Source organism: Scyliorhinus torazame, chromosome 29 (assembly GCF_047496885.1).
Source record: "Scyliorhinus torazame isolate Kashiwa2021f chromosome 29, sScyTor2.1, whole genome shotgun sequence".
NCBI classification, from domain to species: domain Eukaryota; kingdom Metazoa; phylum Chordata; class Chondrichthyes; order Carcharhiniformes; family Scyliorhinidae; genus Scyliorhinus; species Scyliorhinus torazame.
In genome coordinates, this window is record NC_092735.1 from 6283860 (window position 1) to 6299220 (window position 15361).

Genomic DNA, 15361 nt, shown 5'->3' on the forward strand with positions numbered 1-15361 from the left:
CCCTCGATTAGATTCCAGTCTGTAACTCACTCCCGGGTATCTGTTATTCTATATATAACCCACCCCGAACCCCTCGATTAGATTCCAGTCTGTAACTCACTCCCGGGTGTCTATTATTCTATATATAAACCACCCCGAACCCCTCGATTAGATTCCAGTCTGTAACTCACTCCCGGGTATCTGTTATTCTATATATAAACCACCCCGAACCCCTCGATTAGATTCCAGTCTGTAACTCTCTCCCGGGTATCTGTTATTCTATATAAATACCACTCCGAACCCCTCGATTAGATTCCAGTCTGTAACTCACTCCCGGGTATCTGTTATTCTATATATAAACCACCCCGAACCCCTCGATTAGATTCCAGTCTGTAACTCACTCCCGGGTATCTGTTATTCTATATATAAACCACCCAGAACCCCTCGATTAGATTCCAGTCTGTAACTCACTCCCGGGTGTCTGTTATTCTATATATAAACCCAACAAATCCCTCGATTAGATTCCAGTCTGTAACTCACTCCCGGGTATCTGTTATTCTATATATAAACCACCCTGAACCCTTCGATTAGATTCCAGTCTGTAACTCACTCCCGGGTGTCTGTTATTCTATATATAAACCCAACAAATCCCTCGATTAGATTCCAATCTGCAACTCACTCCCGGGTATCTGTTATTCTATATATAAACCACCCTGAACCCCTCGATTAGATTCCAGTCTGTAACTCACTCCCGGGTATCTGTTATTCTATATATAAACCACCCCGATCCCCTCGATTAGATTCCAGTCTGTAACTCACTCCCGGGTATCTGTTATTCTATATATAAACCACCCCGAACCCCTCGATTAGATTCCAGTCTGTAACTCACTCCCGGGTATCTGTTATTCTATATATAACCCACCCCGAACCCCTCGATTCGATTCCAGTCTGTAACTCACTCCCGGGTATCTGTTATTCTATATATAAACCCACTCCGAACCCCTCGATTAGATTCCAGTCTGTAACTCACTCCCGGGTATCTGTTATTCTATATATAACCCACCCCGAACCCCTCGATTATATTCCAGTCTGTAACTCACTCCCGGATATCTGTTATTCTATATATAAACCCAACAAATCCCTCGATTAGATTCCAGTCTGTAACTCACTCCCGGGTATCTGTTATTCTATATATAAACCACCCCAAACCCTTCGATTATATTCCAGTCTGTAACTCACTCCCGGGTATCTGTTATTCTATATATAAACCCAACAAATCCCTCGATTAGATTCCAGTCTGTAACTCACTCCCGGGTATCTGTTATTCTATATATAACCCACCCCGAACCCCTCGATTCGATTCCAGTCTGTAACTCACTCCCGGGTATCTGTTATTCTATATATAAACCCAACAAATCCCTCGATTAGATTCCAGTCTGTAACTCACTCCCGGGTATCTGTTATTCTATATATAAACCACCCCGAACCCCTCGATTATATTCCAGTCTGTAACTCACTCCCGGGTATCTGTTATTCTATATATAAACCCAACAAATCCCTCGATTAGATTCCAGTCTGTAACTCACTCCCGGATATCTGTTATTCCATAAATAAACCAGCCCGAACCCCTCGATTAGATTCCAGTCTGTAACTCACTCCCGGGTATCTGTTATTCTATATATAAACCACCCCGAACCCTTCGATTATATTCCAGTCTGTAACTCACTCCCGGGTATCTGTTATTCTATATATAAACCACCCGGAACCCCTCGATTAGATTCCAGTCTGTAACTCACTCCCGGGTATCTGTTATTCTATATATAAACCCAACAAACCCCTCGATTAGATTCCAGTCTGTAACTCACTCCCGGGTATCTGTTATTCTATATATAAACCCAACAAACCCCTCGATTAGATTCCAGTCTGTAACTCACTCCCGGGTATCTGTTATTCTATATATAAACCACCCTGAACCCCTCGATTAGATTCCAGTTTGTAACTTACTCCCGGGTATCTGTTATTCTATATATAAACCCAACAAACCCCTCGATTAGATTCCAGTTTGTAACTCACTCCCGGGTATCTGTTATTCTATATATAAACCCAACAAACCCCTCGATTAGATTCCAGTCTGTAACTCACTCCCAGGTATCTGTTATTCTAGAAATAAACCACCCTGAACCCCTCGATTAGATTCCAGTCTGTAACTCACTCCCGGGTATCTGTTATTCTATATATAAATCACCCTGAACCCCTCGATTAGATTCCAGTCTGTAACTCACTCCCGGGTGTCTATTATTCTATATATAAACCCAACAAATCCCTCGATTAGATTCCAGTCTGTAACTCACTCCTGGGTATCTGTCATTCTATATATAAACCCACAAATCCCTCGATTAGATTCCAGTCTGTAACTCACTCCCGGGTATCTGTAATTCTATATATAAACCCAACAAATCCTTCGATTAGATTCCAGTCTGTAACTCACTCCCGGGTATCTGTTATTCTATATATAAACCACCCCGAACCCCTCGATTAGATTCCAGTCTGTAACTCTCTCCCGGGTATCTGTTATTCTATATAAATACCACTCCGAACCCCTCGATTAGATTCCAGTCTGTAACTCACTCCCGGGTATCTGTTATTCTAGATATAAACCACCCCGAACCCCTCGATTAGATTCCAGTCTGTAACTCACTCCCGGGTATCTGTTATTCTATATATAAACCCAACAAATCCCTCGATTAGATTCCAGTGTGTAAGTCACTCCCGGGTATCTGTTATTCTATACATAAACCACCCCGAACCCTTCGATTAGATTCCAGTCTGTAACTCACTCCCGGGTGTCTGTTATTCTATATATAAACCCAACAAATCCCTCGATTAGATTCCAGTCTGTAACTCACTCCCGGGTATCTGTTATTCTATATATAAACCACCCTGAACCCCTCGATTAGATTCCAGTCTGTAACTCACTCCCGGGTGTCTGTTATTCTATATATAAACCACCCCGAACCCTTCGATTAGATTCCAGTCTGTAACTCACTCCCGGGTGTCTGTTATTCTATATATAAACCACCCCGAACCCCTCGATTAGATTCCAGTCTGTAACTCACTCCCGGGTATCTGTTATTCTATATATAAACCGACCCCGAACCCCTCGATTAGATTCCAGTCTGTAACTCACTCCCGGGTGTCTGTTATTCTATATATAAACCCAACAAATCCCTCGATTAGATTCCAGTCTGTAACTCACTCCCGGATATCTGTTATTCTGTATATAAACCACCCCGAACCCCTCGATTAGATTCCAGTCTGTAACTCACTCCCGGGTGTCTGTTATTCTATATATAAACCCAACAAATCCCTCGATTAGATTCCAGTCTGTAACTCACTCCCGGATATCTGTTATTCTGTATATAAACCACCCCGAACCCCTCGATTAGATTCCAGTCTGTAACTCACTCCCGGGTATCTGTTATTCTATATATAAACCACCCCGAACCCCTCGATTAGATTCCAGTCTGTAACTCACTCCCGGGTATCTGTTATTCTATATATAAACCACCCCGAACCCTTCGATTAGATTCCAGTCTGTAACTCACTCCCGGGTATCTGTTATTCCATAAATAAACCACCCCGAACCCCTCGATTAGATTCCAGTCTGTAACTCACTCCCGGGTATCTGTTATTCTATATATAAACCACCCCGAACCCTTCGATTAGATTCCAGTCTGTAACTCCCTCCCGGGTGTCTGTTATTCTATATATAAACCCAACAAATCCCTCGATTAGATTCCAGTCTGTAACTCACTCCCGGGTATCTGTTATTCTATATATAAACCACCACGAACCCCTCGATTAGATTCCAGTCTGTAACTCACTCCCGGGTATCTGTTATTCTATATATAAACCACCCGGAACCCCTCGATTAGATTCCAGTCTGTAACTCACTCCCGGGTATCTGTTATTCTATATATAAACCACCCTGAACCCCTCGATTAGATTCCAGTCTGTAACTCACTCCCGGGTATCTGTTATTCTATATATAAACCCAACAAATCCCTCGATTAGATTCCAGTCTGTAACTCACTCCCGGGTATCTGTTATTCTATATATAACCCCCCGAACCCCTCGATTAGATTCCAGTCTGTAACTCACTCCCGGGTATCTGTTATTCTATATATAAACCACCCGGAACCCCTCGATTAGATTCCAGTCTGTAACTCACTCCCGGGTATCTGTTATTCTATATATAAACCACCCCGAACCCCTCGATTAGATTCCAGTCTGTAACTCACTCCCGGGTATCTGTTATTCTATATATAAACCACCCCGAACCCCTCGATTAGATTCCAGACTGTAACTCACTCCCGGGTATCTGTTATTCTATATATAAACCATCCTGAACCCCTCGATTAGATTCCAGTCTGTAACTCACTCCCGGGTATCTGTTATTCTATATATAAACCACCCCGAACCCCTCGATTAGATTCCAGACTGTAACTCACTCCCGGGTATCTGTTATTCTATATATAAACCATCCTGAACCCCTCGATTAGATTCCAGTCTGTAACTCACTCCCGGGTATCTGTTATTCTATATATAAACCCAACAAATCCCTCGATTAGATTCCAGTCTGTAACTCACTCCCGGGTATCTGTTATTCTATATATAAACCACCACGAACCCCTCGATTAGATTCCAGTCTGTAACTCACTCCCGGGTATCTGTTATTCTATATATAAACCACCCGGAACCCCTCGATTAGATTCCAGTCTGTAACTCACTCCCGGGTATCTGTTATTCTATATATAAACCACCCTGAACCCCTCGATTAGATTCCAGTCTGTAACTCACTCCCGGGTATCTGTTATTCTATATATAAACCCAACAAATCCCTCGATTAGATTCCAGTCTGTAACTCACTCCCGGATATCTGTTATTCTATATATAAACCCAACAAATCCCTCGATTAGATTCCAGTCTGTAACTCACTCCCGGGTATCTGTTATTCTATAAATAAACCCAACAAATCCCTCGATTAGATTCCAGTCTGTAACTCACTCCCGGGTATCTGTTATTCTATATATAAACCACCCTGAACCCCTCGATTAGATTCCAGTCTGTAACTCACTCCCAGGTATCTGTTATTCTATATATAACCCCCCCGAACCCCTCGATTAGATTCCAGTCTGTAACTCACTCCCGGGTATCTGTTATTCTATATATAAACCCAACAAATCCCTCGATTAGATTCCAGTCTGTAACTCACTCCCGGGTATCTGTTATTCTATATATAAACCACCCCGAACCCTTCGATTAGATTCCAGTCTGTAACTCACTCCCGGGTATCTGTTATTCTATATATAAACCACCCTGAACCCCTCGATTAGATTCCAGTCTGTAACTCACTCCCGGGTATCTGTTATTCTATATATAAACCCAACAAATCCCTCGATTAGATTCCAGTCTGTAACTCACTCCCGGGTATCTGTTATTCTATATATAAACCACCCCGAACCCTTCGATTAGATTCCAGTCTGTAACTCACTCCCGGGTATCTGTTATTCTATATATAAACCACCCTGAACCCCTCGATTAGATTCCAGTCTGTAACTCACTCCCGGGTATCTGTAATTCTATATATAAACCCAACAAATCCCTCGATTAGATTCCAGTCTGTAACTCACTCCCGGGTATCTGTTATTCTATATATAACCCACCCCGAACCCTTAGATTAGATTCCAGTCTGTAACTCACTCCCGGGTATCTGTTATTCTATATATAAACCACCCTGAACCCCTCGATTAGATTCCAGTCTGTAACTCACTCCCGGGTATCTGTTATTCTATATATAAACCACCCCAAACCCCTCGATTATATTCCAGTCTGTAACTCACTCCCGGGTATCTGTTATTCTATATATAAACCCAACAAATCCCTCGATTAGATTCCAGTCTGTAACTCACTCCCGGGTATCTGTTACTCTATATATAAACCCAACAAATCCCTCGATTAGATTCCAGTCTGTAACTCACTCCCGGGTATCTGTTATTCTATATATAAACCCAACAAATCCCTCGATTAGATTCCAGTCTGTAACTCACTCCCGGGTATCTGTTATTCTATATATAAACCACCCCAAACCCCTCGATTATATTCCAGTCTGTAACTCACTCCCGGGTATCTGTTATTCTATATATAAACCCAACAAATCCCTCGATTAGATTCCAGTCTGTAACTCACTCCCGGATATCTGTAATTCTATATATAAACCACCCCGAACCCCTCGATTAGATTCCAGTCTGTAACTCACTCCCGGGTATCTGTTATTCTATATATAAACCACCCCGAACCCCTCGATTAGATTCCAGTCTGTAACTCACTCCCGGGTATCTGTTATTCTATATATAACCCACCCTGAACCCCTCGATTAGATTCCAGTCTGTAACTCACTCCCGGGTATCTGTTATTCTATATATAAACCACCCCGAACCCCTCGATTAGATTCCAGTCTGTAACTCACTCCCGGGTATCTGTTATTCTATATATAAACCACCCCAAACCCCTCGATTATATTCCAGTCTGTAACTCACTCCCGGGTATCTGTTATTCTATATATAAACCCAACAAATCCCTCGATTAGATTCCAGTCTGTAACTCACTCCCGGGTTTCTGTTACTCTATATATAAACCCAACAAATCCCTCGATTAGATTCCAGTCTGTAACTCACTCCCGGGTATCTGTTATTCTATATATAAACCACCCTGAACCCCTCGATTAGATTCCAGTCTGTAACTCACTCCCGGGTATCTGTTATTCTATATATAAACCCAACAAATCCCTCGATTAGATTCCAGTCTGTAACTCACTCCCGGGTATCTGTTATTCTATATATAAACCACCCCGAACCCCTCGATTAGATTCCAGTCTGTAACTCTCTCCCGGGTATCTGTTATTCTATATATAAACCCAACAAATCCCTCGATTAGATTCCAGTCTGTAACTCACTCCCGGGTATCTGTTACTCTATATATAAACCCAACAAATCCCTCGATTAGATTCCAGTCTGTAACTCACTCCCGGGTATCTGTTATTCTATATATAAACCACCCTGAACTCCTCGATTAGATTCCAGTCTGTAACTCACTCCCGGGTATCTGTTATTCTATATAAATACCACCCCGAACCCCTCGATTAGATTCCAGTCTGTAACTCACTCCCGGGTATCTGTTATTCTATATATAAACCACCCCGAACCCCTCGATTAGATTCCAGTCTGTAACTCTCTCCCGGGTATCTGTTATTCTATATATAACCCACCCCGAACCCCTCGATTAGATTCCAGTCTGTAACTCACTCCCGGGTATCTGTTATTCAATATATAAACCACCCTGAACTCCTCGATTAGATTCCAGTCTGTAACTCACTCCCGGGTATCTGTTATTCTATATAAATACCACCCCGAACCCCTCGATTAGATTCCAGTCTGTAACTCACTCCCGGGTATCTGTTATTCTATATATAAACCCAACAAATCCCTCGATTAGATTCCAGTCTGTAACTCACTCCCGGATATCTGTTATTCTATATATAAACCCAACAAATCCCTCGATTAGATTCCAGTCTGTAACTCACTCCCGGGTATCTGTTATTCTATAAATAAACCCAACAAATCCCTCGATTAGATTCCAGTCTGTAACTCACTCCCGGGTATCTGTTATTCTATATATAAACCACCCTGAACCCCTCGATTAGATTCCAGTCTGTAACTCACTCCCAGGTATCTGTTATTCTATATATAACCCCCCCGAACCCCTCGATTAGATTCCAGTCTGTAACTCACTCCCGGGTATCTGTTATTCTATATATAAACCCAACAAATCCCTCGATTAGATTCCAGTCTGTAACTCACTCCCGGGTATCTGTTATTCTATATATAAACCACCCCGAACCCTTCGATTAGATTCCAGTCTGTAACTCACTCCCGGGTATCTGTTATTCTATATATAAACCACCCTGAACCCCTCGATTAGATTCCAGTCTGTAACTCACTCCCGGGTATCTGTTATTCTATATATAAACCCAACAAATCCCTCGATTAGATTCCAGTCTGTAACTCACTCCCGGGTATCTGTTATTCTATATATAAACCACCCCGAACCCTTCGATTAGATTCCAGTCTGTAACTCACTCCCGGGTATCTGTTATTCTATATATAAACCACCCTGAACCCCTCGATTAGATTCCAGTCTGTAACTCACTCCCGGGTATCTGTAATTCTATATATAAACCCAACAAATCCCTCGATTAGATTCCAGTCTGTAACTCACTCCCGGGTATCTGTTATTCTATATATAACCCACCCCGAACCCTTCGATTAGATTCCAGTCTGTAACTCACTCCCGGGTATCTGTTATTCTATATATAAACCACCCTGAACCCCTCGATTAGATTCCAGTCTGTAACTCACTCCCGGGTATCTGTTATTCTATATATAAACCACCCCAAACCCCTCGATTATATTCCAGTCTGTAACTCACTCCCGGGTATCTGTTATTCTATATATAAACCCAACAAATCCCTCGATTAGATTCCAGTCTGTAACTCACTCCCGGGTATCTGTTACTCTATATATAAACCCAACAAATCCCTCGATTAGATTCCAGTCTGTAACTCACTCCCGGGTATCTGTTATTCTATATATAAACCCAACAAATCCCTCGATTAGATTCCAGTCTGTAACTCACTCCCGGGTATCTGTTATTCTATATATAAACCACCCCAAACCCCTCGATTATATTCCAGTCTGTAACTCACTCCCGGGTATCTGTTATTCTATATATAAACCCAACAAATCCCTCGATTAGATTCCAGTCTGTAACTCACTCCCGGATATCTGTAATTCTATATATAAACCACCCCGAACCCCTCGATTAGATTCCAGTCTGTAACTCACTCCCGGGTATCTGTTATTCTATATATAAACCACCCCGAACCCCTCGATTAGATTCCAGTCTGTAACTCACTCCCGGGTATCTGTTATTCTATATATAACCCACCCTGAACCCCTCGATTAGATTCCAGTCTGTAACTCACTCCCGGGTATCTGTTATTCTATATATAAACCACCCCGAACCCCTCGATTAGATTCCAGTCTGTAACTCACTCCCGGGTATCTGTTATTCTATATATAAACCACCCCAAACCCCTCGATTATATTCCAGTCTGTAACTCACTCCCGGGTATCTGTTATTCTATATATAAACCCAACAAATCCCTCGATTAGATTCCAGTCTGTAACTCACTCCCGGGTTTCTGTTACTCTATATATAAACCCAACAAATCCCTCGATTAGATTCCAGTCTGTAACTCACTCCCGGGTATCTGTTATTCTATATATAAACCACCCTGAACCCCTCGATTAGATTCCAGTCTGTAACTCACTCCCGGGTATCTGTTATTCTATATATAAACCCAACAAATCCCTCGATTAGATTCCAGTCTGTAACTCACTCCCGGGTATCTGTTATTCTATATATAAACCACCCCGAACCCCTCGATTAGATTCCAGTCTGTAACTCTCTCCCGGGTATCTGTTATTCTATATATAAACCCAACAAATCCCTCGATTAGATTCCAGTCTGTAACTCACTCCCGGGTATCTGTTACTCTATATATAAACCCAACAAATCCCTCGATTAGATTCCAGTCTGTAACTCACTCCCGGGTATCTGTTATTCTATATATAAACCACCCTGAACTCCTCGATTAGATTCCAGTCTGTAACTCACTCCCGGGTATCTGTTATTCTATATAAATACCACCCCGAACCCCTCGATTAGATTCCAGTCTGTAACTCACTCCCGGGTATCTGTTATTCTATATATAAACCACCCCGAACCCCTCGATTAGATTCCAGTCTGTAACTCTCTCCCGGGTATCTGTTATTCTATATATAACCCACCCCGAACCCCTCGATTAGATTCCAGTCTGTAACTCACTCCCGGGTATCTGTTATTCAATATATAAACCACCCTGAACTCCTCGATTAGATTCCAGTCTGTAACTCACTCCCGGGTATCTGTTATTCTATATAAATACCACCCCGAACCCCTCGATTAGATTCCAGTCTGTAACTCACTCCCGGGTATCTGTTATTCTATATATAAACCACCCCGAACCCCTCGATTAGATTCCAGTCTGTAACTCACTCCCGGGTATCTGTTACTCTATATATAAACCCAACAAATCCCTCGATTAGATTCCAGTCTGTAACTCACTCCCGGGTATCTGTTATTCTATATATAAACCCAACAAATCCCTCGATTAGATTCCAGTCTGTAACTCACTCCCGGGTATCTGTTATTCTATATATAAACCACCCCGAACCCTTCGATTAGATTCCAGTCTGTAACTCACTCCCGGGTATCTGTTATTCTATATATAAACCACCCCAAACCCCTCGATTAGATTCCAGTCTGTAACTCACTCCCGGGTGTCTGTTATTCTATATATAAACCACCCTGAACCCCTCGATTATATTCCAGTCTGTAACTCACTCCCGGGTATCTGTTATTCTATATATAAACCCAACAAATCCCTCGATTAGATTCCAGTCTGTAACTCACTCCCGGGTATCTGTTATTCTATATATAAACCACCCCGAACCCCTCGATTAGATTCCAGTCTGTAACTCACTCCTGGGTATCTGTCATTCTATATATAAACCCAACAAATCCCTCGATTAGATTCCAGTCTGTAACTCACTCCCGGGTATCTGTTATTCTATATATAACCCACCCCGAACCCCTCGATTAGATTCCAGTCTGTAACTCACTCCCGGATATCTGTTATTCTATATAAATACCACCCCGAACCCCTCGATTAGATTCCAGTCTGTAACTCACTCCCGGATATCTGTTATTCTATATAAATACCACCCTGAACCCCTCGATTATATTCCAGTCTGTAACTCACTCCCGGGTATCTGTTATTCTATATATAAACCACCCCGAACCCCTCGATTAGATTCCAGTCTGTAACTCACTCCCGGGTATCTGTTATTCTATATATAAACCCAACAAATCCCTCGATTAGATTCCAGTCTGTAACTCACTCCCGGGTATCTGTTATTCTATATATAAACCACCCCGAACCCCTCGATTAGATTCCAGTCTGTAACTCACTCCCGGATATCTGTTATTCTATAAATAAACCCAACAAATCCCTCGATTAGATTCCAGTCTGTAACTCACTCCCGGATATCTGTTACTCTATATATAAACCCAACAAATCCCTCGATTAGACTCCAGTCTGTAACTCACTCCCGGGTATCTGTTATTCTATATATAAACCACCCCGAACTCCTCGATTAGACTCCAGTCTGTAACTCACTCCCGGGTATCTGTTATTCTATATATAAACCACCCCGAACCCCTCGATTAGATTCCAGACTGCAGCTCACTCCCGGGTATCGGTTATTCTATATATAAACCACCCCGAACCCCTCGATTAGATTCCAGTCTGTAACTCACTCCCGGGTGTCTGTTATTCTATATATAAACCCAACAAATCCCTCGATTAGATTCCAGTCCGTAACTCACTCCCGGGTATCTGTTATTCTATATATAAACCACCCCGAACCCCTCGATTAGATTCCAGTCTGTAACTCACTCCCGGGTGTCTGTTACTCTATATATAAACCCAACAAATCCCTCGATTAGATTCCAGTCTGTAACTCACTCCCGGGTGTCTGTTATTCTATATATAAACCACCCGGAACCCCACGATTAGATTCCAGTCTGTAACTCACTCCCGGGTGTCTGTTACTCTATATATAAACCCAACAAATCCCTCGATTAGATTCCAGTCTGTAACTCACTCCCGGGTATCTGTTACTCTATATATAAACCACCCCGAACCCCACGATTAGATTCCAGTCTGTAACTCACTCCCGGATATCTGTTATTCTATATATAAACCCACAAATCCCTCGATTAGATTCCAGTCTGTAACTCACTCCCGGGTGTCTGTTACTCTATATATAAACCCAACAAATCCCTCGATTAGATTCCAGTCTGTAACTCACTCCCGGGTATCTGTTACTCTATATATAAACCACCCCGAACCCCACGATTAGATTCCAGTCTGTAACTCACTCCCGGGTATCTGTTATTCTATATATAAACCCAACAAATCCCTCGATTAGATTCCAGTCTGTAACTCACTCCCGGGTATCTGTTACTCTATATATAAACCACCCCGAACCCCACGATTAGATTCCAGTCTGTAACTCACTCCCGGGTATCTGTTATTCTATATATAACCCACCCTGAACCCCTCGATTAGATTCCAGTCTGTAACTCACTCCCGGGTATCTGTTACTCTATATATAAACCACCCCGAACCCCACGATTAGATTCCAGTCTGTAACTCACTCCCGGGTATCTGTTATTCTATATATAACCCACCCTGAACCCCTCGATTAGATTCCAGTCTGTAACTCACTCCCGGGTATCTGTTATTCTATATATAACCCACCCTGAACCCCTCGATTAGATTCCAGTCTGTAACTCACTCCCGGGTATCTGTTATTCTATATATAAACCACCCCGAACCCCTCGATTAGATTCCAGTCTGTAACTCACTCCCGGGTGTCTGTTATTCTATATATAAACCCAACAAATCCCTCGATTAGATTCCAGTCTGTAACTCTCTCCCGGATATCTGTTATTCTATATATAAACCCAACAAATCCCTCGATTCGATTCCAGTCTGTAACTCACTCCCGGATATCTGTAATTCTACATATAAACCACCCCGAACCCTTCGATTAGATTCCAGTCTGTAACTCACTCCCGGGTGTCTGTTATTCTATATATAAACCACCCCGAACCCTTCGATTAGATTCCAGTCTGTAACTCACTCCCGGATATCTGTAATTCTACATATAAACCACCCCGAACCCTTCGATTAGATTCCAGTCTGTAACTCACTCCCGGGTATCTGTTATTCTATATATAAACCCAACAAACCCCTCGATTAGATTCCAGTCTGTAACTCACTCCCGGGTGTCTGTTATTCTATATATAAACCCAACAAATCCCTCGATTAGATTCCAGTCTGTAACTCACTCCCGGGTATCTGTTATTCTATATATAACCCACCCCGAACCCCTCGATTAGATTCCAGTCTGTAACTCACTCCCGGGTGTCTGTTACTCTATATATAAACCCAACAAATCCCTCGATTAGATTCCAGTCTGTAACTCACTCCCGGGTATCTGTTATTCTATATATAAACCACCCCGAACCCCTCGATTATATTCCAGTCTGTAACTCACTCCCGGGTATCTGTTATTCTATATATAAACCCAACAAATCCCTCGATTAGATTCCAGTCTGTAACTCACTCCCGGATATCTGTTATTCCATAAATAAACCAGCCCGAACCCCTCGATTAGATTCCAGTCTGTAACTCACTCCCGGGTATCTGTTATTCTGTATATAAACCACCCCGAACCCTTCGATTAGATTCCAGTCTGTAACTCACTCCCGGATATCTGTTATTCTATATATAAACCACCCCGAACCCCTCGATTAGATTCCAGTCTGTAACTCACTCCCGGATATCTGTTATTCCATAAATAAACCAGCCCGAACCCCTCGATTAGATTCCAGTCTGTAACTCACTCCCGGATATCTGTTATTCTATATATAAACCCAACAAATCCCATGATTAGATTCCAGTCTGTAACTCACTCCCGGGTATCTGTTATTCTATATATAAACCACCCCGAACCCTTCGATTAGATTCCAGTCTGTAACTCACTCCCGGGTATCTGTTATTCTATATATAAACCACCACGAACCCCTCGATTAGATTCCAGTCTGTAACTCACTCCCGGGTATCTGTTATTCTATATATAAACCACGCCGAACCCCTCGATTAGATTCCAGTCTGTAACCCACTCCCGGATATCTGTTATTCTAGAAATAAACCACCCCGAACCCCTCGATTAGATTCCAGTCTGTAACTCACTCCCGGATATCTGTTATTCTATAAATAAACCCAACAAATCCTTCGATTAGATTCCAGTCTGTATATATTCTGCATATAAACCACCCTGAACCCCTCGATTAGATTCCAGTTTGTAACTTACTCCCGGGTATCTGTTATTCTATATATAAACCACCCTGAACCCCTCGATTAGATTCCAGTCTGTAACTCACTCCCGGGTATCTGTTATTCTATATATAAACCACCCCAAACCCCTCGATTATATTCCAGTCTGTAACTCACTCCCGGGTATCTGTTATTCTATATATAAACCCAACAAATCCCTCGATTAGATTCCAGTCTGTAACTCACTCCCGGGTATCTGTTACTCTATATATAAACCCAACAAATCCCTCGATTAGATTCCAGTCTGTAACTCACTCCCGGGTATCTGTTATTCTATATATAAACCCAACAAATCCCTCGATTAGATTCCAGTCTGTAACTCACTCCCGGGTATCTGTTATTCTATATATAAACCACCCCAAACCCCTCGATTATATTCCAGTCTGTAACTCACTCCCGGGTATCTGTTATTCTATATATAAACCCAACAAATCCCTCGATTAGATTCCAGTCTGTAACTCACTCCCGGATATCTGTAATTCTATATATAAACCACCCCGAACCCCTCGATTAGATTCCAGTCTGTAACTCACTCCCGGGTATCTGTTATTCTATATATAAACCACCCCGAACCCCTCGATTAGATTCCAGTCTGTAACTCACTCCCGGGTATCTGTTATTCTATATATAACCCACCCTGAACCCCTCGATTAGATTCCAGTCTGTAACTCACTCCCGGGTATCTGTTATTCTATATATAAACCACCCCGAACCCCTCGATTAGATTCCAGTCTGTAACTCACTCCCGGGTATCTGTTATTCTATATATAAACCACCCCAAACCCCTCGATTATATTCCAGTCTGTAACTCACTCCCGGGTATCTGTTATTCTATATATAAACCCAACAAATCCCTCGATTAGATTCCAGTCTGTAACTCACTCCCGGGTTTCTGTTACTCTATATATAAACCCAACAAATCCCTCGATTAGATTCCAGTCTGTAACTCACTCCCGGGTATCTGTTATTCTATATATAAACCACCCTGAACCCCTCGATTAGATTCCAGTCTGTAACTCACTCCCGGGTATCTGTTATTCTATATATAAACCCAACAAATCCCTCGATTAGATTCCAGTCTGTAACTCACTCCCGGGTATCTGTTATTCTATATATAAACCACCCCGAACCCCTCGATTAGATTCCAGTCTGTAACTCTCTCCCGGGTATCTGTTATTCTATATATAAACC

The 15361-nt window shown here is 42.2% G+C and overlaps 1 protein-coding gene across 2 annotated transcripts in view; it reads right to left on the minus strand.

The window, feature by feature from the left end:
- Positions 1–15361, minus strand: part of LOC140403829 (zinc finger CCCH domain-containing protein 7B-like) — a 143453-nt gene that overhangs the window by 94349 nt on the left and 33743 nt on the right. The gene's annotated exons all lie outside the window — the stretch shown is intronic.